At 52.8% G+C, this 27817-nt stretch overlaps 1 protein-coding gene across 1 annotated transcript in view; it reads right to left on the bottom strand.

The window, feature by feature from the left end:
• The window catches only part of SH3BP4 (SH3 domain binding protein 4), a 95563-nt gene extending 68404 nt beyond the window's left edge, over positions 1–27159 (bottom strand). Inside the window, exon 1 of the mRNA XM_020898866.2 lies at positions 26878–27159. The gene's annotated coding sequence lies outside the window, so the exon portion shown is untranslated. The remainder of the gene's footprint in view (positions 1–26877) is intronic.
• Between the last annotated feature and the right edge of the window lie 658 nt (positions 27160–27817).

The following is a 27817-nucleotide window of genomic DNA, read 5'->3' as shown; positions in this document are numbered from 1 at the left end:
ATGGGGAGCCAAGCCCCACTGCCAAAGGCCCAGGTCTACTCCTTCTAGCGTTCACCGACAAACAGATGCACTCCACGGTATCAACTTCCCATTCAAGAGCTTTCGCAAATAAGTAAAATCTTCCTTGCTAGCCATGAAAAGGAGCTGTTTCAAGACTATTTTTCCACGCTGGCACAATTCTCCGAGAATTCACAAAGCAGTGACTTCAACAACAAAGATCGCCATGGAAACGGACTACCTCCATCCTGCAAACCGTGACTTCACCGTCACATTCCAGCAGAAACCGACCCCAGATTGTTACCAGAAGAATCCTTGTGCAAACAAACAGCAGCCAACTGCGGCTGAATGGCAGGAAGTGTAGCTGCTTTTTCTAATTTTAACTTCCTCCAGGAATGCATTCCTTCTAAACAGGCTGGGTCCAGGATCCCTAGACCCCACATTCCTTTCGTAAAGCTCCCACCTCCAGGGGCCACAAAGAAACGCAGATTTAAAGCTGCTCGGCCAGGAGGGGGTGTGCCCCAGGCCCGAGGTCCAGGGCTGACTCACACATTTTCCCCCAAATGACTAAGAGACCAAAACGATTTGTGCAGGAAAGCACTCCCAGACCAGGGAGGGGGGTGATCCATGAAGGGGAACAGAAAGTGAGAGAAGGCAGTGACGGATAATTACAATAAGCTGGACCAGGCACGATGCCTTGGCCAAGACCAAGGACACACCGGCCAGAACTGGGAACGCCTGGAAAACAGTTCTGTAAATTATCCCCCAGGACGGATTCGGAACGTGCTTCATTGGATTTTTAAAGCACGTGTGGGCAAGTAAACTAGGAGGCAATATTTGCAATGCTCACAGCCAAGAAAAACTTATTTTCCAGAAAATTCAAAGAACTCCTACAATCCAGCAAGAATAATGGGGAAAACCATGGAAAGGGAGAAGCTATACCAGTCTCTATGAGTTGTCACTGTTTCTGCCATCTTTTCTTCGTCCCAAATATTTAAGTGTTTATTTGTATCTACAGGCTTCCGAGGTGGTATTAATGGCAAGGGACATGCCTGCTAATGCAGGAGATGCAGGGTTCAATCTCTGGGTGGGGAAGATTCCCTAGAGGAGGGCAAGGCAACCCACTCCAGTATTCTTGCCTGGAGAATCCCATGGACAGAGGAGTGTGGAGGGCTACAGTCCATGGGCTGGCAGAGAGTCGACACAACCGCGCATACACACATGCATTCAAGATTTAGGCACCACAAGGCCTGGCCGCCTGATAACCCAATGGAGTCGTAAGGACAGGCCCTGCAGGCCTAGGGAAAAGGCGGCTCCCTCCCTCGTCTCCTCATGCTGCAGAGAAACAGCCCAGCTGTGATCTGGGAGTAGGGCCCCACCTAGAAACCCTCCTCCCAAACCAAACTCAAAGACCTCCAGCCTCACCTGGAAGCCATCTCCTCCTGGGCTGGGTTATGACTGTGAGAAATCGCCCCACCTCTCCCCCTCCCTCCCATGCAATTAAAGATGCTGGTCCCAGACGCTGCCATGCTGGGCTCTTCATTAACCTAGGGCTCCCCCCAGGGCCCCTGAAGTGCCCTGTGGTTATGGGTTTGTCCCTCTCCGGGCAGTGGAAAACAAGAACCTTCGATTGCTGGAAGCTGGGAGTCACCCAGACCACATCCTGTTTGGCAGCAGCGATGGATTCAATCATGCCAATAGCACCGAACAAAAGAAACCTTCTATGCGAGCTGATGGGCGAGACTGTGGCTGGCAGCAGAGAAGGGCCCAGCCAGAGTTCAGCACACCGGGCGGCCCTGGTCGGTAAGCGCGTGGCCCAGTGCACGCCAGCTCGGCCTGGGGCCCAGGGAAAGGGTATCTGGTCCCTGCTGCCCACGGATGGAAAGTGGACTGTGCCTGGGACTCTGTCGTTTGCCCCCTCCACACCCCCAGATGCGGTGGGCTCTCAAATACTTGTTGAATGAGTGACAAAGCGCTTCCAGAGGGAGTGACGGAAGGCAAGACGTGCAAACCACGAACATCACCCGAAGGGGTGCAGGAGCAAAGGCCCCGAGGCCACGGCAAGGCGGCTGCCCTGCTCCTGGGGCTCCGGTCCCAGGGCCAGGAGAGACACGGAGAGTGTCCAGGGCCTAAAGATCAGGCTGGCTGTAGGAAAAAAGCCCAGGAGCTGCACAGCTTGCTTGCATGGAAGAGCTAAAAGGGACCAGAAAACGTGTTTGCTCAAACACACCTTGAGCACGTACGGAATCCGGAGAGGTTTCTTACTGGGGCAGCTGGGGAATGTGGTGGTGTTAACTCAAACATGCTGAGTCTCAGATCTGTGCACTTGGGCAGGAAGAGCGGCGAAGAGAGAACCCTCTGGAAAACCCCTACAGCAGGGAAGTGGTCCCTGGGTGTGGGGGTGGTCACCGAAGCAGCCATCCCCGCTCTATGTCCATCGCGGGAGTCTCTGGGTCCAGAGGTCATCGAGAGAAGGGAGACACCAGAAGATCCCAGCACCCGGAGCTCGCCCAGCGCAGGGACCCTAAGCGCCAGGGTGATGCCTGTCTGTGTAAACACACTGGCTGGGAATCTCCAGCTGTCCCACCTGAGGAGGTGCCAGGCTGGGTGGGCTGCCCGGGGCCCCGGAGCACCACTCTCATGCCCTCCCACTGGCAGGACCTTGAGCCAGGAGCAGACCTGCCTTCATCTCTAAAAAAGGGCACCCAACCTACAAACTGTTGTGGGGAGTGTATGTGTGAAGCGTTTAGAAGAGCGCGAGGTCTACAGTCGGCGCTACGTAAGTGCTCCAGGATTTGCCCTGCGATGAGGAACCATCAAAGGCCACCCAGGATGGCTGCCATCTCTGCTCCTGCCACCTGACACCCCCTTGTCTATTTCCAGCTGAATCTCAGCCCAGACCGAGGCCCCCTGCCACTCAAGGCATGGTCCCCACATCAGTAACCTCCTCCCATCAGCAGGAGCTGCTCAGAACTGCCCCCGTCCCGGGCAATCCCTGGGCACAGAAGACTGGCCAGAGGACGGCGGACCCAGCTGGAGACAGACATTTGTCCCCATGCTGGCCCGGAGCCGGGTCCCCTGAGAAAGCCTTCTGGCCTAAGATTACAAGCTCAAGTGCAGGGACCCGAGCCTCCATGCCTATGCGTGCATGTGTGTGCGCTCAGACTTTCCTGGTGCTGGGCGCACCACAGCACTTGCACCCTGAGCCCTGACTCAGGGCATCAGCAGAAAATGCCTGAAGGAGCAGATGCCTCGATCCAGCCGTGCATGCCGCAATCAGCCATCTTCGGAGGAGAGACGACCTCACCGACTCATCCCCTCTTCCACGCATCACCCCGAGCCGCTAACAGGATGAGCGGGGGCCCTCGGCCACCCCGACCACCCCTCCCCACCAGCCTAGTGCTCCAGACTCGGAATTGCAGGGCAGCTGATACACAGGCCCACCGTTCCCACTGCTCTGCTGCCTGTCTCAAGTTCAAGTTCACCTGGCAGAGCTGACCTGCGCTTTGTGTTTGGAAGCTGGCTTCCTCGCTGACCGGGAGAGCAGCTCACTGTTAAAAGTCTAGTCCAGGAGAGGACAAAGAACCAGCTGACTGGAAGAGACAGGCCAGCGCCTGACCTGGAGCGGGTGGGCACCATGCTTGGCAGAAGGTGAGGAGGCCTGGGTTCCTCCCTGGCAAGGGGCGCCCGGAAACACTGGCCCGCACTGCAGGGCACCCTCTGGACTCCAGCCTTGGTTACCGCCTACGGCAGATACCAACCAGAGTCAAGGGTCTGTGAGCCATGCCCTGGCACCCCTCCTCCCAGCAGCCCTCCCTGCCACCGTGTTGTCTCTTTTCTAAAACAAACTTCCTTTTAGGGTGGATTTGGAGGTATAGAAAAGTTGTCAAGATAACACAAGGTATTATTAAAATCTCCCATTAGGATGGCCCATTTGTCATGAATGATGACGGCATGTTACATGCACTAAAGTCCACTCTATACTCAGATACCCTTTTTGTTGTTTAGTGGTTCAGTCACGTCCAACTCTTTACTACACCGGAGACTGTAGCCTGCCAGGCTCCTCTGTCCATGGGGTTTCCCAGGCAAGAATACTGGAGTGGGTTGCCATTTCCTTCTCCAGGGGATCTTCCAGACCCAGGGATCGAACCCTTGTCTCCTGCATTGCAGGCAGATTCTTTACTGCTGAGCCACCAGGGAAGGAAGCCCTGAGATTCCCTGAGTTTCTCTCTCACGTCCTTTCTCCACCCCAGGATCCCTGCCAGTATCACACGACATTCAGCCCTGTCTCCTGAGGCTCCCCTGGACCGTGACAATTCCACAGGCACTCTCTGTCTTCAGTGACCTTGGCGGCTCTGAGCAAGACCAGGCAGGTACTGGGTAACTGCCCTTCAGCTGGGGTGTGTCTGCTTCTTTTCAGGGTGAGACTGGGGCTGTGGGTCCAAGGGAGGAGGGCGGCAGGGGAGGTGCCCTCTTGACCCTGCCCAAGGGCATATGCTGTCAACAGGACTTGTCACTGTGGATGTTGACCTTGGCCACCTGGCCTGGCCTCTTAACCCCCTTTTCCAGGCCACTCCCTCCCTCTTTGCTGAAACACACACCCCCTCCCATGCACTGCCATTGGGAAGGGCATAAATACAAGCTCCTCTGTTTATTACAAAACAAGCAACAGTCACAGAGCACGGAACGGCTGCAGGCAGCTGTGTGTAAAAGCGGCTCAGTCTCACACACACTGCCCTCCATCCCCCTAAAGACTCAGGCTAGTCTCAGAACTGTCCATTGACTAGAAAGAACATCAATAGGAAGTTACAACCTGGGAGGCTGGATAAACAGAGGTGATAACCTGGCCTGTATTCATTAAATTGCATAAAGGCCCGAGCAGAGCAATTTCTAGAAGGGCCCAGACACCAATTGCTCTGCTCGGGCCTTTATGCAATACCTGGCCAGGTGAGCAGGGGGGTCCCCATGTAGGGATGATGGGTTACCTGAGGAGGTCCCCCAGGTCTGCAGGCATCCCTCAGAGGGGTCCCTGGCTGAGCTCAGCCCCCAGCCTCGGAGACGCCAGCCTGTACGGAGGACATGCGGCGTCCCTGACGCGGAACTCGGCCCTGGACTCCTGCGCCCTGGGGTCATCAATCAATTCAGAGAATTGATCGCCATCTGCGCAGGACTTGGAAATGCTGGGCTGGAGGGCACCCAAGGATGACACAGGAGGAAAGAAACTCGTCCCCTTTCAGCTCCGCTCAGGACGAGAGGTGGGGAGGTGGCCGGGGGAAGTGGGGTGCTCCAAGTCAAACCACATGTGTTTGATTTCTGACCCCCAGAGTGCAAGGGATCTGCTTCGTGCCCCCGGGTTTGCCCTAACGCTGAGTGAAGACGCTCACAGTGCCTGCTTCACAGGTAGGATTCTAGAGGCAGGCATGAGTCTCCAGGCAAAGGCAGGTGACAGCTGCTCCAGGATGGAATTCAGGCCCGATGGAAAGGGGCCCCAGGCTCGGGGGCAGGCCACGTCTGGGAGGAAGGCGGCCACAGGGGGCCCTGAGATGTGGCTCAGCTTCCCTGGAGGAAGCTTCTCCATCTGTGAAAGTGAGAAGGGGCGGCAGCCGTGGGCAGAGGGGCCCGGCACGGCGCTGCCCTAGCGCTCACAGGTCGGAAGGACTAGGTTTTGGGGAAAACAACTCAACCCAAACCAAACTCCTTTCCCTGGGAAGAGCATTCCAGCACGGAGCTGCTGGATGCCACCAGGGACGTCCAACTCTGCGCCACGCTGATCTGGAGAGATCCACCACGCCCCAGTCACCACCCGCCCCATCCCTGACCCCTCGGGCTGCAGGCAGCTGCTGGCCGGGCCAGCTCGACTGCTCCCCGGGCAGGGCTGAGCCGTGAGTCAGGCAAGCTCCACACGCGCCTCTAATCGGGCAAGTTATACAATTATCCCCATCACAAATCGCCACGTGTTGTGGGCGGCAGGCCTGCACAGTTGAGGATGAACTACTTTCCCAGGGTGGGTGCAGAGACTGGCTCAAAGCCACCTAATTCCTGCCCCTCCTCCTCCCCAGAAGCCAAAAGGGACCCCAACACCTGCCAGTGAACAGGGAAGGTGAGGGGCAGAGAGAAGCCAGAGTGGCTGGGATGGGCTCGAACCCCTCGCCCTTTCTGAGCTAAGGAGGCTGGACCTTGCAGCGTGGGAACAGAGCTCCCGCCTCCCAGAGCAGCTGAAGGGCCTGCCCCTCAAAGCTGGAGCCTCGGGGCCAAGTCCAGCTAAAGATTCCAGGAGCTTCTGGGCTCCCAGGGGGACTGGCAAACCTGGAGTTGCATTTCAGGATAACTGTCAGTCAAGGGTGTGTGTCCACAGGCCCACCCACTCCACGTGCCCCACACACTGTGCGTTTTTAGTTCAGTTCAGTCTCTCAATCGTGTCCGACTCTTTGCGACCCCATGGACTGCAGCACGCCAGGCCTCCCTGTCCATCACCAACTCCCGGAGCTTGCTCAAACTCATATCCATTGAGTCAGTGATGTGATCCATCTCATCCTCTGTTTTTCCCTTATCCTCCCACCTTCAATCTTTCTCAGCATCAGGGTCTTTTCCAATGAGTCAGCTCTTCGCATCAGGTGGCCAAAGTACTGGAGTTTCAGCTTCAACATCGGTCCTTCCAATGAACACCCAGGACTGATCTCCTTTAGGATGGACTGGTTGGATCTCCTTGCAGTCCAAGGGACTCTCAAGAGTCTTCTCCAACACCACAGTTCAAAAGCATCCATTCTTCGGCACTCAGCTTTCTTTATAGTCCAACTCTCACATCCATACATGACCACTGGAAAAACCATAGCTTTGACTAGATGGACCTTTGTTGGCAAAATAATGTCTCTGCTTTTAAATATGCTGTCTAGGTTGGTCATAACTTTTCTTCCAAGGAGCAAGCGTCTTTTAATTTCATGGCCGCGGCCACCATCTGCAGTGGTTTTGGAGCTCAAAAAGATAAAGGGCAGCAAAGTGGAGTCAAGTTCAGGACTTCCCTGAATTTCTAAAGGACCTTCCCTCAGGCAGGTGAGGAGCTGATCCACCGAATTAAGTGTAAATATTTCCTCCACAGGGATCAGTCTAACTTTCCAAATCACACCTATCAAACCAGACGGGGGAAAACACTTTGAGAATGGCTCAGACTCTGTGTGGGCGGGTTTCCCTGGTGGCTCAGATGGTGAAGATTCTGCCTGCAGTGCAGGAGATCTGGGTGTGATCCCTGGGTTGGGAAGATCCCCTGGAGACAGGAATGGTTACCCATTTCAGTATTCTTGCCTGGAGAACTCCAAAGACAGAGGAGCCAGGTGAGTCCATGGGGTCACAGAGTCAGACGACTGAGTGACTAACACTTTCACTTTTCACTTAGAAACAAACAGAAAAGACAACTGACCTCCACTCCTTAGAGGCACTACTATCTTATGTTAGTCACTCACTTGTGTCTGACTCTTTTCGACCCCAAGGATTGTAGCCTGCCAGGCTCCTCTGTCCATGGGATTTCCCAGGCAAGGATACTGGAGTGGGTAACCATTCCCTTCTCCAGAGGATCTTCCCAACTCAGGGATGGAACCTGGGTCTCCCGCATTGCAGGCAGATTCTTTACTGTCTGAGCCACCGGGGAGCCCTAGTGAGAGACACTGGGTGGCTTCAATTCTTACACTTCAAATTGACAGGGTTACGATCATGTTCTACAGCATCATTCATCAGAATGCACTTGAATGCTTTAAACAGCCTGCAAAAGGGAAAGTGGCTTTCTGGGCTGAAGGCAAGGGACAGGGGACAGTGAAGAAGGTGCTCCCACTTTGCACAAGGAACTCCTCCTTCTAAATGGTCGATTCAGAAATAAGTTCCCCAGCACACCTGCATGGGACCAAGCATGAAATCTGCATCAATTCACTTGAGTTTTCATTTTACCAGGAGTATGAAGAGAAAGCCTCCTCAGAAACACTTTACAGAAAAATATAAGTAAATGAATGCCATTTAAAAAGGGCAGGCTAGCCAATAATCATATGAAAAGATGCTCAATACCGCTAATCAGAAGGGAATGCAAGTCAAAACTAGGAGAGGTCACCTCACACCCTTTAGGATGGCTGTGGTTAAAAATCAGAAAGTCACAAGTGTGGACTAGGATGCAGAGGCTGGAACCCCTGTGCGGAGTTGGTGGAGAGGTAAACTGGTACCACTGCTGTGGAACATCGTATGGAGGTTTCTCAAAACATTAAAAACAAAATTACCCTATCATAAAGTAATCCCACCTCTAGGTATCTATCCAAAAGTGAAAGCAGCTTCTCAAAGAGATATTTGCCCACCTATGTTCACAGCAGCATCATTCGCAATTGCCAAGAGGTGCAAACCAAAGGTCCGAGAATGGGTGGATGGGTAACAAAATGTGGTCCATCCCTATAATGGAACATCCTTCAGCCTTAAAAAGGAAGGAGTTCTGTCACATGCTACAACCCGAATGAAACCTGAGGACTATTCTAAGTAAGATAAATGCCAGTCACAAAAAAAGACAAGTACTATATGATTCCACTTATATGGGCTATGTGAAAGAGTCAAATTCACAGAAAGTGGAATGATGGTGAGGTCTCAGCTGGTGCTAGAGGAGAAGGGGAAATGGGGAAAGGTTTAATGGGTAAGTTTCAGTTTGTGGAACTGAAAAAGTTTCAAAGACCAGCGGTACAACCATGCAAACACACTTTACACTGTTCAACTGTATGGTTTTAAAAACTGTCAAGAGGGTAAGTTTTACACTATGTGTTGTTTTTATAAAAAACCACAATTCAAAGACAAATAAAATTTCTAATAAGAGAGGGAGGTCCTATGGAGTGGCCTATTTTGTTTTGTTCATAAAGTTTCTGAAATTGGTGTCTGGCAGCGCCCTGCAGCAATACACAATCCAAGTCCTTGCCATTTCCACCTGATTCCCCTCAGGATAAGCCTAAAGCAGTTTCTTTTTAAAAAGCCCCCTTGCCAGTTGCTTTACGAGGCAAAAGTGATCTTGATCCCCAAGCTGATAAACAAAAAGGGAAATTATACCTAAACCCCACCTGGGGATACAGAAGTGGAACCCTGAGCAATACAGGTCGGCAGAAAAATCCACAACCTGATGGAATTCGCCCCAGGAAAGTTGTCAGAAGCAGACATACAGCCGGTCCCAGTGGGAGAGAATGACTCACTTTTCAGTCTCCAGGTGTCGGTAATATTTGGAATGATTACAAAAGCACGTACTTTTCTTACAACAAAACAATGTAATAAGCACACTGGCATTTTTGAAAAACCATCATCTGGGGAACAATACCGTTCAATAAGTGGGTTCCAAAGGGGTCACTTGAAGCTGGGCAGGGGGTCATTTAGGATGCCTCTATAATTAAGGGTGCAGGGGGGCTCAGCCTGAGGCCAGCTGACACTGAGAGCCCTGAGCAGACTGCAGCCCTCATGGTGAGTCTGACGCTCAGAGAAGGAGAGAGGCCCAGCCCAGGCACACAGACTCACCAAAACCACCCTTAAGTCCAGGAGCAAAGGAAGGATGCTGTCCCGGCCAGTCCACAGTACCAGTGATGGCGACGGTTCTGACCACTGTTCAATTCAGTCGCTCAGTCGTGTCTGACTCTTTGTGATCCCATGGACTGCAGCACCCCAGGCTTCCCTGTCCTTCACTGTCTCCCGGAGTTTGCTCAAATTCATGTCCATCGAGTCAGTGATGCCATCCAACCATCTCATCCTCTGTCATCCCCTTCTCCTCCTGCTGCCAGTCCCTCCCAGCATCAGGGTCTTTCCCAGTGAGTCAGCTCTGTGCATCAGGTGGCCAAAGTACTGGAGTTTCAGCTTCAGCATCAGTCCTTCCAATGAACACCCAGGACTGATCTCCTTTAGAATGGACTGGTTGGATCTCCTTGCAGTCCAAGGACTCTCAAGAGTCTTCTCCAACACCACAGTTCAAAAGCATCAATTTTTTGGCCCTCAGCTTTCTTTATGTCCAACTCTCACATCCATACATGACCACTGGATAAACCATAGCCTTGACTAGATGGACCTTTGTCGGCAAAGTCTCTGCTTTTTAATAAGCTGTCTAGGTTTGTCATAGCTTTTCTTCCAAGGAGCAAGTTCATGGCTGCAGTCACCATCTGCAGTAATTTTGGAGCCCAAGAAAATAAAGTTACTGTTTCCATTGTTTCTCCATCTATTTGCCATGAAGTGATGAGACCAGATGCCATGATCCTAGTTTTTTTGAACCTTGAGTTTTAAGCCATGATCTTAGTTTTTTGAATGTTTGCATTTTAAGTTTCAGATAACCACTATATCTCACCAATGTAGCTGGAACTAAAACAGGAAGACATTCAGGGCTACTATGTGTGAGTGTCTGTGTGAGACATTTACCCTCGAGGCCTATGGAGAAGGGTCCATAGACATCACACTGGGGACGAAGCGGCATCTCAGGGACCAGCGGGCCGGTGCAGAGAAGGGCAGGCTGGAGACAGAAAGCTCAATGACAGCCTGCCAGACCCAGGGCCGGGCTGAAAAGGCCAGAATTGCTCTGTTGAAACCAGGAAGGCCTCAGAAGTTTGCAGGCCTAGAATAAACACGATCAGCTCCTGCTCTCAGTTCTCGGCAAAGGTCACCGCTGAACCGTGTCTAGCGCACTGAAGCCCCCCAGCGTGTCTGCTAGGGCACTGATGAGCAGGTGAGCGGGAAGAACAGGAGCGGGGTCGGCCTCCGAGGCAGAGGTGGGTCACAGAGCCATGCCAGGCCCAGCTGAGGCCAGTGCCCCGTGTCACGTGACTGCAGGGTCCCACCGAAACCCTCAGTCCACGTGACAACACAGCACCGCCCAGGCACACAGGCGGGACTGCATGCTGGGGAGGGGGACCCCAAAGTCCTTAAGCATCAAGGCACACACCAAGGCTGCAAACCCCGACTGGTGACGAACCCTTGCCCCAGAGAACACGGCGGCATCGGAGAAGCCCTATCACTGGGAGAGCACAGCGCCCCTGGACCCTGGGAAGAGGGAACCCGGGGAGGAACCCAGGCTGAAACATTCACTCTGCCCGAGGAGCAGCAGGCTCTGGGCACACACCAAGCACCTTCCGTCTAAATGCCCTCCTTTTCAATGAAGGCAACTACAGCCACGGTCTCGGGTAGTTTAACTTCCAAACCACGCTCAACGGGAGGAGAGAAGAAGCAAAGCCTTCACGGGAGAGGCAGTGATGGAACCAAGCGTATGATTGTTACCAACATACAACAGTGCTTCTTCCTGAGCACTGGCCCAGGAAGAAGAAAAGCTTAGACTCCACGTGACACACATCTGAAAATGACCCAGGGGGGAAGATGGTAAAACACGATGAGAAAGGTACAACTGAGGCCCCAAACACTGAATACACACGGGAGAGGATTTTCTGATTGACAAAATGGTGAATCAATCTAAAGATCCAATAAGCTGCCAGAACAGCTCATATATACGGAGAAGCTGTCAGAGTTGATCCAGGGAACACGACAAAACCACAGTCCTGTCGGGAAATGGGAGCCCGACCCTCGAATCTGACAGCACAGTGAACGTAGCACCTTCTGTCAGCACGTGACACGTCATGTAATCAGTGAACATAACTTAACTGATCCACATTCACTTGCATGTCCTGGAGAAAATGCAACTGCCGACCAAGTATGCAAGGCACGTTTGCAAACACAAGAAGCAACCTGGAAATCCCAACACCCTCTACAGAAGAAAGCTGCCAGGGCATCACTGACTCTGGTTGAGTAGAAAGTAAGAGGAAGGAAGAGGAGGAAAGAGACAAGGGAAAATATTAAATGTTAAGAGCTCTTGGGTTAAAGAATATATTAAAATAAAAAGAAGAGATGCCTTAGGAAAAAACAAGGATGACATCGGGGCCACCTGTATCCAGGCACTTGGGTGGCTCCCTGGGATGTCCTACGCCAGAAACACAACTGTAACCCCACCACCACCCACGGTACTCCCCATGTTGCTACTTTCAAAAATTCCCTCTTGAGATCAAGCACTCAAAAAGGCAAGACCTGGGACGTTCCATCAGTCATCACCAAGATAACCAGAGTCCCGGAACTGCTGGTGGACCGCAGCCCGCCTTCCCTCACATCAGCTGTGCTTGGATGGATCACAGGGGACCAGGTGGTGTCCTCACCTGATGGAGGGAACTCTGGTGGGGCTCCTCCATGGGTGGCAGGCAGGTAAGCCAGGGGCACCAATCCTGTAAGTGAGAGCTTCCCATACTGCACTAGTTCTTAGCTGAACATATAAGGCCTAATCAGATTCTCGGATTCAGCTGCTAAGTCGTGTCGGACTCTTCAACCCCAGGGACTGCAGCAGGCCAGGGCTCCTCTGTGCATGGGATTTTCAGCACTGCTTGCCACTGATGAAAAGAACTATTTCTGAAGTTTCTGAGTATTCTTGTAATTCAAAGGAAGCTAAGGAGGTTCAAGGTACAGGCATCCTCAAATGCAGGATGTGAGGCAAGAGTCACTATAACATTAAAACATGATGCCAGGGTCTAAGACGAGTTCATGGCGGTGGGAAGCGAGCGGCGTGCCACGTGGGGGTCAAGGTGAGAACGCCAGCGTGGCTCTAATCTGACAGGTGCTGGTGAATGAATGTCCTCCAGGGCAATGTCTGGTTTGGGGTCATTTTCAATGCACTTAATCCTCCCACTGTAACAGTGTACGTTTTCACAACGGAACAGCTGCACGCCGAGCCTGGCATTCATGCTTTGGGTAAATAACCCTCTCGGTTAATATCCAGGCATAAGGACCACACATAACAGCTTACTCCCTGGGGTTCTGGGATACTCCCTGTGTCCAGGGACACAATAATTACCCTCTTTGGCTCCGGTTTCATCATTGGAAGATGAGAACAAAGCCACCTACCCTGCTGGCTTTTAGAAGAAGTGAAGCCGCTCAGTCGTGTCTGACTCTTTGTGACCCCATGGACTGTAGCCCACCAGGCTCCTTTGCCCATGGGATTTTCCAGGCAAGAGTATTGGAGTGGGTTGCCATTCCCTTCTCCAGGGGATCTTCCCAACCCAGGGATCGAACCCGGATCTCCTGCATTGCAGGACAGACGCTTCACCATCTGAGCCACCAGGAAAGCCCGCTGGCTTTTAGAAGGATCTTATACAATAAAAGTGAGAGCACCTGTAATGCTGACCGCCTGTAGCTGTTTGACAAATATTAGCTACATTTTCTCCTCTTTCTCCCCCGAACATGTTAAATTTACAGTTTACTTTGTTTTGTTAAACACAATGGAGGGGGTTTTAGGTGGATGGGGAGATGACCAGCCCAGACAGGCCCATCAGTTTTCACACCCAAACCACTTCTGTACACTCCCGCTAGCCTGGTATGTGAGCTCTACGGAGCTGCCTATTTGCAATTCCCAGCAGTAAAACCTGAAGCAAAGGACAACCGCAAGCAACCTGACATATTCAAAGTCACACTCGCTCAAGATCTTCCCACAATGCCTAATTTACAGTGGTCTGCTAAGCCGTGAATCGGCACTTTGTCCTGAAGGCCTTGCTCACCTGTTACTCACAGCCTTCCAACACCCAGTCCCCCTGGGAGTCACCCTCTGCTCTGCACATTCCTGCTCATCAACATAGCCCTGCTTTTTCCCAGAATAATCATCACACCCTCCATTTAGCAAGCGGCCAATTTCTTGACAATTTCACTAATGACCAAAAAAATGCGGTATTTATGACATCATTGTCCAGCTTTTAGTTCTGTCCCTTTCAACCTTGATAAAGGAACGGCTTTACTCCGAGAGCATGGAGAACAGCAGGCTGTCCGCTGGCACAGAAGGTGGGACTGAAGTTTCTCCCCAGAAGCAGACACAGGATTAGCCAGGTGAATGTGCGTTAGACACAGAAATCTTCTGGAAAGGCCAGGAAAGCCGCAACTTTGCGGCTACCAACTCAAGGAGGGCGGAGAAGGGGGCCGTGGGAGGGGGATGACTGCCAGGCCCGGTGAGAACCTGACAAGGAAAATCAGGACTCACCCTGCCTGCGGCCCTGAGAGTGGGGCTCAAGGGGATGGCCATGTTCAGAGACGGCCAGGGACTCCACTGACCAGGGCATGGCGCTTGATCTGTCTCACCAAGTCCCTCCAATGTCGTTTTATCTGGGAGGCCTCTGCATCTTGATCCACACCTTCTCCTTTCTGGAATACGAGCTGCTATGGCTCAATAATCCGACAGCTGGCCCAGTTGCTAAGTGTCATTTGGGTAATGAAGGTCACTCTTTAAACTGTCCAGGGTGGTCGTTTAAACATTCGAATGATTCTATGATACTCTCACAGTAGGTCAGAAGGGCGTGGCTCCCCATGTGGCTCCCCAAGGTAGCTGCCGGGGATCACAGATATGAGCAGGGAGACATGGTCATCTGCTCAACTTCTGGACCCCTTGCGAGTCAGGTTCCTTGCCATCATCTTGCCAGTGGCCTGAGATAAAAGTTCAAAGCTGACTGATGACCAGAAGGACCCACCCTTCCAGACACCTGCCACCCGCGTTTCCCATCCCTTCCATGTGCTCCCAGAAAACTAGCACATCTATTAGTTCCTGGCATTCACCCAACCGCCTGCCATACCTAAGTATCCCTTGGGCTTCCACTCAATTCCTTCGGGGCCCCCTACTTAGCAGGGCTTCTCTGGGGAGCCAGTCCTGCCCTCCAGCACACCTGGGGAGCCCTGACCTCTTCTCCTGGACACTGGCGGCCGATTCCCAGCACAGAGGCTGTCCCTGGTAGCCTCTCCACCCCCTCCATCCCCACCCCCCACTCCCAATCTGGCTCACAGTGAGGAAGAAAATGCATGAGTCTAGGTGAAACACACCTTCCCTTTCCCTAACGAGGAGGGGAAGGTGCCAGGGCGGAGAGTTACAAGAGGGCCTGGCCCTCAAGCCCGATCTAGGGGCTCCCCACCCCCTTGAACTCCACGAGGTGGGCCTGGCAGCCAGGACAAATAACCAGCACAAAAGAGCAGTCCTCCTGCCTTCTGGGCAGCCCGAAAAGTGCGGCCTCATCCTACACTAGGTGGACGATGACTCACAGGAACCCCGGTGCCAAGACAGAGGAGGCAGTCAGGTCTCCCGCAAACCACGCTCAAGACACAGGCCAACCAACATTCCGCCCATAACTCAGCTTTCCCCTCCTGCCAGAAGGAAGAAGTCCTGTGACGCCAGACCACAGCTAGAAATGAAAATTACAGCCTGACCATCAGTGGAAGGTATTAAGTACTTTCTGCCCTTAATGAACCCACAAGTCTCAGAAATCAAGTCTGCGCCATCACCGTGTGCCAGATCAAAGTGCAGTCCGTCAGGTCGCAGCTCCCCAAGGGACATGGACAGCCCCACGGATCACTCTTGATGCCCACAGCAACAGGAGTCTGGAGAGCTCCAAGTGGCAGTTCTTGAAGCCGAATGCATGGACATCAGCCCCCTCTTTCCAGCAGGGGGAGGGCCCGCCCTGAGGATGTCCAACAGAAACATCTCCCAGGCTCCAGGACACACGATGGCCCCATATGGTACCGTTTCTGAAACTGGCATGTGTGTACATTCCCTAAAACCGTGATCAGCACCTCCAGACCCCGCCTACCAAAACTCACAAGGGAGAGCACATTAGCCCCCGGATGGTCAGAAATCAATTCCCCAGGATTTCTCCAGTGCTCCGGCGGCTAAGAATCTGGGCTCCCGATGCAGGGGACCGGGGTTCAATCCCTGGTCAGGGAACTAGGTCCCACATGCTGAAACTCAAGATCCTGAGTACTGCAACTAAGACTGGGTGCAGCCAAATAAATAAATACATTAATTGATTAATTAAAAAAAAATCAATTCCCTGCAAAGGAGTGCCAGAGAGGCTGAGACTGATCTCAAAGTTCACCAAGTTTCACTCAACAGATAGAGGAACTCTCCCAAATGTCACTCCCTTTGGACTTGCTTTTCTGAGCAGCGGTTGATTAAATATTTGTGTGTGCTCAGTCACTAAGTTGTGTCTGATTCTTTGTGATCCCATGGACTGTAGCCTGCCAACCTCCTCTGTCCATGGGATTCTCCAGGCAAGAATACTGGAGTGGGTTGCCATGCCCTCCTCCAGGGGATCTTCCTGACCCAGGGACCAAACCCAGGTCTCCTGCATTGCAGGCAGATTCTTTACCATCTGAGCCACATCAGGGTGTGAGGGGGGTGAGGGAAGCTTGCCTAACCATTCTCAGAACTCTAGCTAGGAGGGGGTGAGAGAGCTTCCACATCCCCACACCGGTCTTGTTTCAATTCTGTTCTGGACAGAGCCGTGTCTGTCATCCAGATGCCCTCGTTACCAGCCTGCAGAAGAACCAGCCCCACAAGCTGAGACGTCATCCTTTCAGTAATCACATCTCCCCTGATTGATGGATAAAGCGGCACTGGGTTTATACATCAGTCGCTGTGAGTCTAGTTAACTTGGGTCTGCCAGGGCAGTAACTAAATCAGGTTCTGGAAACAAGAATAGGAAGCCAAGTACAGAGAATCCACCGAGCTCCGAGCCCCCAGGGGCACCCGCTTGAAAGGCCAGCTCTGCCGCCCGGAGGCCTGCTCACTAGCCCCGGAAACTCAGTGTCTGTGATCACTGACGAATCATTTCTTCAACACTGCCAATTCCTTTTTGTAAACATCTGTGCTTTTCCTTTGCTTCCTGTGTCTGTTTTCTCTCTTATTTTCGCTGTAAGCACAAGTAAATGCTCAATAAATGCTGATTTAATACACAGATGGGTGAGTAATAGCCTCAGTATTTTTGACTGAAAATGAATAAATGTCTCTGAGAGCAAAGGCAGACAGTATGTGAAAGCATTTAGGAGGACTGCAGTTTACAAATACAGGAGGGTTGTAAGTGACTGGTGGGCTTCCACTGTTAACACCTGACCACACACGGGACTCACGTCAAAAAGATCTGCAGGCCTGCTGAGGGGCCTGTTGTTACAGTTCCTCATGTGTGTGTGCTAAGTCGCTAAGTTGTGTCCGACTCTGTTACCCCATAAACTGTAGCCCACCAGGCCCGTCTGTCCATGGGATTCTCCAGGCAAGAATACTGGAGTGGGTCGCCATTTCCTCCTCCAATTATACATTCACCCTGTCATTAATAAAGTTAGAAGTTCTTTATAGATGTTAAGAATAAAAGAAAAGAAAATCATTGGAAGAAAAAACTTACATGTACTGAAAGATGTTCACTGCAGTACTGTTTATAGAGTCACTGGAAACTGTCTATGAACAAGGACTTGTTAAATTAAGAGGATGCATCCCTGAAGAGATCGACAGTAAAACTGAGGATGCAAATCTGTACTTATTGATCTGAAGGTATACCAACAATTTTTTGGTAAAAGGCATAGTATTCATTCAACAGGGAAGGACCAATTGAAGGATAACTATGCATCAGGCAACTAGGAAACAAAAAACCAAGTTCCTACTCCACCATCTTGTTCCTTTTGGAAGGATCTAGATTTACATGTAAAATTATCTGAAAGACACAAAAATGTCCAGAGCAGTTACCCTGAGTGGCAGAATTCCACTGTGAACTTTTTTTCTTTTTCTGCATTTTCTAATCTTTCTAAAGGGGCTTCCCTGATAGCTCAGATGGTAATGAATCTGCCTGCAATGCAGGGGACCCAGGTTCGATCTCTGGGTCAGCAAAATCCCTTGGAAAACAGAATGGCAACTCACTCGAGAATTCTTACCTGGGAAAACCCATGGTCAGAGGAGCCTGCTGGGGTATAGTGTATGGAGTCAAAAAGCGCTGGACACAACTGAGTGACTAAAACACACACACACACACACACACACACACACAGAGCACATTTCTAAAATGAACACATAATTACTTGAGGGAGGGAAAAAAACTTAAGCGGACATGGTTTTTTTAAGAATGAAAAATCACAAGGAACTCTTCCTAAAACAATTCATATATCTAGAAAAGATGTCTGTTGAACACTAGATGCTTCATCTCCCTCCCCAACCCCCCAAGGTAGTGAGGACACGTCAGGCCTTCTTGCAAGAGGCACAGAGCAGCCACTGACAGCTGGCACCCCCAGCCCACAAGCCAGGACCATTCTCCACCCCAGGTCTCAGACTGGAGTGAAACTTGCCGACCCCATCCCTCACCTCTCTTCCTGCACCAGGAATTTCAGAGACAGGGCAAAGACTGGAGATTCTAATCCTTAGACACTTACCATCATCTTTAAATGTCAACACTTATAATGGAAACACTTACATTCTTTAAACATCAGATTGAATACCTAAATAATACCAACCCCCTGCACTCCCGTTTAATTCAGATGGTGAGGCATCACACAAAATCTCTACTTAACATTTTTTTTTAATCTACAAGTGTGCACAAGATTCCAAAAGGCCAGAATCATGAAAACCTCCCCAGGATAGGTACGGGGCTCGCAAGAGAGGGTGATGCAGTAGGGTCCATTTCTCCACATGAAAATCCCACCAGGCAAGTTCAGTCCCACCAACACCGCTTTACAGAAAGCTTTCTTTCTTTAAAGAAAGCCCAGCTTCAAAGAAGTCCAAAAATGTGTCCAAGGTCAAAGCCAGAAGCAAACAGAAGCCAAAGATGCAAACACAGAGAGGTATGTGGGATTTGGAAGCCCATGACATCACCCAAAATAAAACAGATCTCAACAAAGACCACTGGAGACACCCCCGAGAAAAGGAACTTGTCATGTTCCAGTTTGGCCTCGGGTACAAAAAACAGTGTTTAGAAGAACATGATGGATGGTCAGTCACTTAATTTTTGAATGTCCTCCGATGACTTTCAGTTGTGCAAATCAGACTGTTTCATATTTGGCTGACCGAAAAGAAACATGTGATCAAAATTTGAAACTTTGGTCTCCTAATGCAGGACAGAAAGGGGAAATAGCCAAGTGGCTGTGGACCAGCACAAAACCAGAATAAAGTTTCCCTCCTTAAGATGTCATAAACACTGACTTCCGAAGCCACAAGGGGGGAAAAAACCACACCTTCTGCCAGAGGATATTTGGGCCAGGATGGCAGGGAGGGAAAGTGAGAGCAGACCCTGGCAGCTGACTGTCCCTACTACCACTGCCATCACCACCACCAGCTACTGTGAGAGGCCCTGGGTCACAGGCCCAGCCCAGAGCTTGACATGAATTATTATATGCAGAGCAGTGGCTCCAGCCATCATCCCCAGTTAACTTCAAACACGAGGCTTTATCTTCCACATCTCTAAGGGACACACACAAACATCTGACACCACTTGTCAAAATGACGATTCTTAGGGTAATTTTCAAATGTTTAAACGAAGCTGCATTTTTCACATGTTCCATTTACAGATGGTCCCTGACTTATTGGATGTTATTACTGACTCACTGGACGTAAGTGTGAGCAAACTCCAGGAGACAGTGAAGGTCAGGGCAGCCGGGCAGGCTGCCTTCCATGGGGTCGCAAAGAGTCTCAGACATGACTTAGCAACTGAACAACAAGCTGGCTCAGTGGTAAAGAACCCACCTACCAGTGCAGGAGACGGAGGAGACAGGAGTTGATCCCTGGGTTGGGAAGATGCCCTGGAGAAGGGAATGGCAACCCACTCCAGTATTCTTGCCTGGGAAATCCCATGGACAGAAGAGCCTGGCGGGCTACAGTTTATGGAATCCCAAAGAGTCTGAGCGACTAAGCACAGGCACGCACAACTGACTTACATCTCTTGACTTTACCAGACTGAAAGCAACACACTTTCAGTAGAAACAGGACTTCAGATTTTGAATTCCGCTCTTTTCCGAGGCTAGCGTACATGTGTTTCATGCTCTTCCATGATGCTGGGCAGGGCAGGGAGTGACCACTGGGGCCAAGAACAGACACAAAACTATTCTGCGCCCAGACAATCATTCTGTCTTTCACTTTCAGTACAATATTTAATCAATTATGTGAGCTATTCAACACTTCATTACCCAACAGGCTTTGTGTTCGATGACTCTGCCCAGCTGTGGGCTAACAGGGTTCAGAGCATGCTGAAGTTAGGGAAGGCTAAGCTATGTCGCTGGGGAGCTTAGATGTATTAAATGCATTTTCAATACATTCAGCATACAATAGATTTATCAGTACATAACTCCATTTGATGTCAAGGAAGAGCTGTACTTTTCTGTATCCTAAAGTTATAAAAATTAAAATCCTTTCCAGAAGGGTGATAGCACGAACAGGTAAACAAAGGCAGGAAGTTGGGGTGAATGAGAAGGCAAAGGGCAGAGCTGCGAGGGGACCGCTGGGCAGCGTTTACAAGTCAGTTGATTATTACTCATAGGAATTGCTTTCCTCCTCTGGCATAATTTTTAGCTGTGAAGATAAGAAGAGGCCATCAGCATCACTGCTTCGTGGTTACAGGGCAGTCACTGCCCTGGTCCCCACCCCGCTCCCTCCTGGTTCACAGGATGCACTGTCTGTATAGCAAGGATGGGGAGAAAAAGAAAGGGCAGCCCCTTGCCCAGCAGAGCCCCGCCCAGGGGGATGGCAGCAAGGAAGCAGCAGTCAGCTCCTGACCTCAGCAGTCAGGGAAGGCTTCCCTGAGGAGACTCAGGGAGCTGGGTCTTGGGGACAGATGAGGATGGCCCCCCTCACCCCAGAAAAGGCTGGTAAAAACAAGCTGCATGAAAAGGCATGGGGGGTGGGGGCGGTGGTGAGGGTTTTTTAAAGAGTCAGTCCCCCTGACAACCTCTCACACCCACCTCTTGCCCTCACAGTCCCCGGGGCCACTCACCCCTCACTGGACCTCCATCACTCTGTGCTGGTCCTACGCCCCCTCCCTTCAACCGCCCACCAGGCCTCCAGAGCCCCAGCATCCCAGTCCCTCTGACATATTTCAGGCTCCGTCCTGCCTTGACATCCTCAAATTACACTTACACTCATCTCAGAGGGCTACGTGTCTCGTCCTTGGTTTTCTAGGCGCTTCCCCAGGAGCACAATCACACGGCCCTAACAAACCAAACCCAGGGGCCCCTGGTCTTCCACGTGTTACTTCTCTGATCATTCACGACCCAGAACTGTCCTGCTTGCATGGGGCTCCCAGACCTCTTCCTCCACACCCCAACCTCCTCCTGGGCTTGGGGTCAAAGGGCACACATTCTCCCACCTCCAGCTGCCCCTCTGGCCTTCTGCCCCCTGGCCTTCCCGCCTTGTCACCATGGAGGGACTGAGACGGGTGCTCCCAGGCCTGATTCCTCACTCAAGTCTGCAATGAGCTCTTCCGGGGTGATGGGTTCGCCTCTAAGGAAGTGAGCCCCCAGCTAGCCCCCTCTCCACAGCCGCTCCGACCCTGCGTGTGTATCTCACGAGACAGATGCCTTCTTGAGCCTGCGTCCCAGGCCTGGTGGTCCCTTCTTGGTCCCAAGCAGCTCACAAGCCTGGCTCAGCCCATCTCCTTCCCACGCGCTTGCTGCCTCTTAAGGAAGCACTTACATTTTAAATAAATTTGACTGCTAATTATGATAGAGAAAAAGTAATCAGCTTATGTGCAACCAAGCTCAGACTCTTAAAGAGCCCTCAGCCACCGAGTTTCTCCCTTCTCCCCTTGTATGATCCTAGGAAGCCCCTGTGGATGCCAGCTCTGTCTCCCTCACTCCACACGGGGAAGGTTCAACTCCTTGGTTTCAAAAGCAGAGCTGACCACGCCTAGTCCCTAGTTTCCTTCTTATACAAATTCCCTACCTCGGTGGAGCTCAACCCTGGACACACATCAGAGTGCTGAGCTTTTAAAGTTTCCCAGATGGCGCTAGAGGTAAAGAACCCGCCTGCCAATGGAGGAGATGTGGGTTTGATCCCTGGGTCAGGAAGATCCCCTGGAAAAACGGCAACCCACTCCAGTATTCTTGCCTGGAGAACTGCCATGGACAGAGGAGCCTGGTGGGCTACAGACCACGAGGACATGACTGAGTGCACACGCATACACACATAGGAGCCTTGATTGAAGCACTCAACTCTTGCTGGCCAAATTAGGCTACTCAGCAACACCCAAATCCTTTCAGAACATACAGCTCCCGGGCAGCCGTGGTCCAAGCAAAGCCAGGCAACCATTTCACCCATTCCACAAGGGGGCTGGGCCGGTGAGGTCAGTGCAATGAAAGGCAAGCTGGAGCCCACTCTTACTGGCTACACAGAGTCTCAGATACTTGGTAATAATATTGCCAGACCCAGCTGGCAGCTTGAGCTCAGCCATGGAGGCAGGATGTACACCAGGGCAGTTGGCTGATCAACTCATCAAGGCTCTTTGTTTTTTCCCTGAGAGCAGGTTGACCAGCACACTTCGGGCTCAGAGACCAAGGAAACCTTTAAATTCCTTTTATGCCTGCAGACCTTAGCAGGCTTCCCTGTTTCATGAGAATGGGGCAGCGTTTTCCTCAGTGAAGCAGGCTGGGAGAACGGGGAAGGGGGGAGAGAGAAGAGAGTGATTTAATAAGAATTTGGAACCACAAAAACTCTTTCACGGAAAGGATTCTTTTCAATTGGTTCAGAAGAGCTGGGCTACCAGGCATCAGCTCAGAGTTCCCTGAAGACGAGGCTTCATGGAGCAGATAAGAATAATCTCATTAGTGTGTCCTTTATTTGATTGTACAGTGGAAGGTGGACCTTATCTTACATTTACTTAACAGCCTTCCTATAATCTTAATCTTATTCTAGTGACCTCATCTGCCCAGAATACCCTCTTTTCATGGTACAAGGACAAACTTCGGGGCAGATTCTGAGCTGTCCTCAACTTCAAAATCACCATCTTCCAAATATATCAAACTTTACCTTGTAGATAGGGTGCAAGGGCATGGCCCCCTGCGGGACAAAGGTGCAAACAGATTGCCTTCCATTTAGGCTGCAAAGACTTCTCAGGTCTTGAAGATTTCACCACCTTTGTGTTATCACTGTGTAAAGGAGGTAGGCACTCTGCTATTTCCATGCCTGTGTCTTCACGCTCCCGAAGGTGTGACTTGTTTCTTTCATTTCGGCACACGGGGAGATGTGATGAAGAGCTCTGGGCTCAGGCAGGTCCAGGCTTAAACCCCAGCTTGAGCACTTACTGGACAATGAGGCTGGCAGAGCCACTTCAGTGCCGGTGGTTTTCCTGTAAAAGGGAAACCCTCACGGTTTTCGTGAGGATTTTAAAGTCTGCATGCTGGATCAGGTCCATCACAAACCCTTAGCAAGCAATCCCTGTTTTGTACCCAGATGTGTCCAACTCTTTGTGACCCCATGGACTGTAGCTCGCCAGGCTTCTCTGTCCACGGAATCTCCCAGGCAAGAATACTGGAGTGGGTTACCGTTTCCTCCTCCAGGGGATCTTCCTGACCCAGAGATGGCACCCAGAGATCGAACCCATGACTCCTGCAGGCAGATTCTTTACCACTGTGCTATCTGGGAAGCCCAAGGGATCCTTATTACAACACCCCAAATCTCAACTTACAAGTCCATATTTGCTTACCAGTGGTTTGGGAAGATATTTTGTACACTTGGCAGATGGGAGGCGGTAATGAACTACAAAGAATTTCACCCTTCCTAGAATCACATCACACACTCTGTTGTCAACATCCTTCCCCCAGACTCCGGTCCTGAATGCATCAGATGCTGTCCAGTAACACGCGATGCCCGCAGAGTCCACGGAAAAGCAGGCTCAGGCTCCCTGGAAGACCCTGGTAAGTAGTTGGGTGTTTAGGGGCTTGCTGAATTATTTTTTCTGTCACTCTGGAGAGTGAAGGCAGAATGTGGGGCTTCTATTGTGCAAGCAGTGGGGAGGCAGGATCCAGCTTGCCGGAAGCTGAGTGTGGACAGTGGACTGCCCCGGGCTCCCCTCCTGGCCTTGAGGTCAGGGTAAAGTCTATTTAGCTGCTCAGTGACCCGTCCCAGTTCCCGGCTGTCAGGCGGCGCCCTCAGGACAAAGCAGTTCCAGTGCCCATCTCCAGGGCCTTAGGAAACACATCCCAGGGGACTGACTCCAATTCTCAGAAGAAAAATTGCAACGTGGCCCAATTCAGGTGTCGAATTTGAAAATAACCAAGCTAAGGAAAACCCACGTGGCTGGCCCCGAGCCCACAAGTCACACACAAGCCTGGTTCCTCAAACAGGGAGCCACAGTGGTTTGCCCCCAGCTGCGGTAAGGTCAGCCAGGGCCCAGTGAAGTGGCTTCTAACCTTGTTCCAGCCAAGGGCTCCCCTAAGAAGTGGAGGGAAGCCAGGTAGGCTCCTGTCTTGCAAGAAGGAAGCGCACACATCCTTCCCACACTTAACCGGCCCGGAAGCAAGCCACGATTTAAACACAGGAGCGGACTCCCAGGACCCAGGGGTCAACCACGTTCCTATTAGCATAACTTATTATCACACCAGTACCATTAGAATAAGAAAAAGTCTGTTGAAAGCAGCCTGCAGGGAAACAATTCCAGGCTGCAGGGTGACTAGAAATTGAGTTAGCAAACAGCAGAGGAGAAAATTCAGGACTCCCCCTTCCTCCCAACTCAGAGAACATTCCGGGCACAACACTAAGAGCCCAGGAACCTGGAAGGATACTTATCAGTAACTCATCCAGCCCACTTTCTGGGTCCTTCCGGAAAGCCCCCTGTGTCTGGACTGTGCTCAGCTCCTAGCCCTTGGGCAGAACAAAGTGCTAGTGGGAGTGACAATTAAAAAAAAAAAATGAGACTATCAAATGACAAACTGGAACCCTCCAGACCGGCTACAGAAAGAGGCGCTTCTGTCACGGCTGCTTTGCCAGGGGAACAAAAGGCAACCTGTGTGGCACCTCTGACGACTCCAGCTCCAGCTTTCAGTATCCAAAATTAACAAATGATCCGAGTCCCTCCCAGTTGCTTTTAAAAGCCCCTTAAAGCGTGGTGCCAGAGTCTTGGGACAACAGGAAAAAAAAAACTAAAGCTCACAGAAGCTTCTCAGGCACCGCAGATCTGAGCGGGTCATTGTTCATTTGGTAAACAAGAGTGCCGTAAAACAAATGCCTGGGAAGCCAGGGTTGTTCACTGTCTGAGTCCTCCCAGAACTAACTGTTCCTTCTTGGATCAGCGTGGCCTCAACATCAGGCCTATGAACCCTGGGGCCTTAATGTCAAAGCCCCCTTACACTCTTGGTCCATGTGCGGAAAGCAGATGGGGGAGATGGATGAGGGGGTTCTGTCTCCTTCCAAGCCCCCCACCTCGCATTTCCTGAGGGACTTGGCCTGGGCAGACTGTACTGAGCAGGGAGCCGGGAACCTTCTCCAGACTCCACTGGACACTCCCGTTTCCTAGACCGGATGACCAGGTGGGAGGTAGACTTTTATTTGATGACGAAAGCAAAGGACACGAATGAAATGCTTCCTAGCCCCTTAAAGTACAGCCGCTGTCCATGCAAGGATGTCGAAACGCTTTGCAAACCACCCATTAATTTTTATGGTGCCCTGAGAAGCAGATTGAGAATCATTACCCTCATTTTTACAAGGCAAGGAACCCAAACCAAAGCCAATCCCCTCTGAGCCAGTGGTCTAGCTGACTGCCGGCTTCTCTCTCCATCTCGGGCTTGCAGAAGGCATGGAAACCACCACCCACTGCAAAGGGGACCCATGGGGCCTGAGAAGGTAGCCAGGCCCAGACACCCAAACTTTGATGCTCAGAGACAATCAGGTTTAGAAGGGGGGAGGGGGAGAGCTTCACAAAGGGATTGCTTTCATTTAGTCAAGAGAGGTTCCACTTCTAAACTTACCGGTTAGATCAGCAAGCGGGTGCAATATGAATATCAAAGAAGGTAAATACTGAAGCCGGTAGGAACTGTGGGATCAATGATGGTTTCTGTTTTACTGTTTATATTTCTATGCTTTCCACCCAGAAAATACAGTGTTGCTGTGACCCGAACAAAAGTTATGTGTGAACTTCTTACTACTGATAAAGCACACGGTACCGATCTAGATGCACTAACTTGGAAAGAAAAGCGCGGATAACATCCTGCCCGGGTTCCCTTTTTGAATCGCATTGAACGCTAAGGCTCCACCGGCCTTTCGGCACGCAGGAAGCCCGGCCGCCGTCCCTCTGGCGGCACCGGGGGCCGCCCGACACTCCCTGGAGAAGGGCCAGAGCGGCCTGGTCCCCCCAGCTACCCGGCCGGCCCGGGGTGGGAGCCACCGGCCTCCAGGGTTGGGGTCCTACAGACCACCAATCCGCACCGCGGAGCGGGCTTCCCGCGAAACACCACTTAACAACGTGCGTCTCCGCCAGTCGTCCCCGCCCGCCCGCCGCCGCCGTCGCCGCTGCTGTCACCTCGCGGCTGTGGGTCACCGGACGGCCAAGCCAGAAATCGGGGTTCTCATTTCCATCCTAAAATGGGGGGGGTCCCCGAAGAAGTTGAAACACGCATTGTCACTAAGTTTAACCCCGGACCGCGAGCCCTTCCCTTCGCCCGGGACCCGCGCCAGAGAAAGCCCCGGCGCCTCCAGCCCTCGGAGCACCCACGGCCCCCAGAGCCGAGCGCCCCGAGGACGCGAACAGTCGCCGAGGAGGGTCACCTCTCAGGGCCGGCCTCGCTAGGACCAGGGAAGGGGGATCTGCCGGGCTCACGCGGGGACCGTAAGTGCGGCTCGGCTCCCGGAACCCCGAGCCAGGCCAGCCTCTACCGAGGTGACGGAGTCCCCGGGGAGCACGAGGGGCGCGCAAGGCTTCCCGAAGCCGTCCGGCGCCAGCCGCGCCCGGGCACCCCCGGAACCCCGAACTCGGGCGGCGGGGAAACGATCGGCGCCCGCGAGGCGTGCAAAGCCGCGGAGCCCCAGAAGGCGCCGCGGGAGCGCGGCCCGGCGCGGGGCTGGAGCGGCCCGCAGGGGCCGGCCGGGGCGCGCAGCCTGCCTACCTGGCTCGCATTGCGTCCCGCGGGCTCCTGCGGTTCTCCCCGCGGTCTGGGAGCGCGCCCGAGCCGGCACCGTGCGCCGACCCGCGGGAACCACCGCGCGGCGGAAGCGAGTTGCCGGGACCGCCGAGAGTGCCGGGAGCGCTCAGCCCCCGCCAGGGAGGGCTGAGGGTGGTCCCCGCGCCGGGGCGGGGCGCGCGAGGCGGGGCGCCGGGCGCGCGAGGCGGAGCGCGGGAGGCGGGGACCCGGGAGAGGGCAGCAGTGGTGGGGCGGGGGTGTCTCTTGGCCGGGGCGGGCTCAAGAGGGCGGGATCTCGGGGCGGGATGGCGGGGAAGGGGTGGTCCTGCGCCGGAGTGGGGCGCCTTGGGCGGTAGGGGACAGAGTCGGAGCCCAGAGCCCTGGGAAGACAGGGGTGGGACGACACCCAGGAAGAGTAGGCGACCGGGTCCTAGCCTGGGCCTCCCGGAGCCAGAGGCGGAGCGCGGGCGGGCACGGGGCGGGGCGAGCTCGGCGGGGGTGGGGCCCAGAAAGCGGCCAAATGGCGGGGGTGGGGGGGTGGGGTGGGAATGAGTGGTGGGCGTGGTCATGGCGGAGGGCGGGGCCTGCCTGGGGAGGCGGAGAGGAGGGCGGGGGGCTGGAAGAAGCAGAGGGTGGGGCCGAGCAGTTGTAGCTTGGGGCCTGGGGGAGGGGCGAGCGGCGGGGCCCGGGAGGCTGGGCGGGGTGCGGACAGGCAGGAGGCGGGGCAAGCTCGGAGGGGGCGGGGCCTAGAAAGCGGCCAAAAGGCGGAGGCGGGGTGGGAATGATTAGCGGGCGTGGTCATATTGGAGGGCGGGGCCTGCGTTGGGTGGAAAAAGCGGGGGCGGGGCCAAGCCGTTGCGGGGCGGGGCCGAACCCCTGTGTCCAGGAGGCTGGAGGAGGGGTGGGCGGCGGGGGGGGGGGTGTG

The sequence above is a fragment of the Odocoileus virginianus genome, unplaced genomic scaffold (assembly GCF_023699985.2).
Source record: "Odocoileus virginianus isolate 20LAN1187 ecotype Illinois unplaced genomic scaffold, Ovbor_1.2 Unplaced_Contig_4, whole genome shotgun sequence".
Taxonomy (NCBI): Eukaryota; Metazoa; Chordata; class Mammalia; order Artiodactyla; family Cervidae; genus Odocoileus; species Odocoileus virginianus.
The sequence above is the reverse complement of the archived record's forward strand: the minus strand, read 5'-3'. Positions and strand labels throughout refer to the sequence as shown.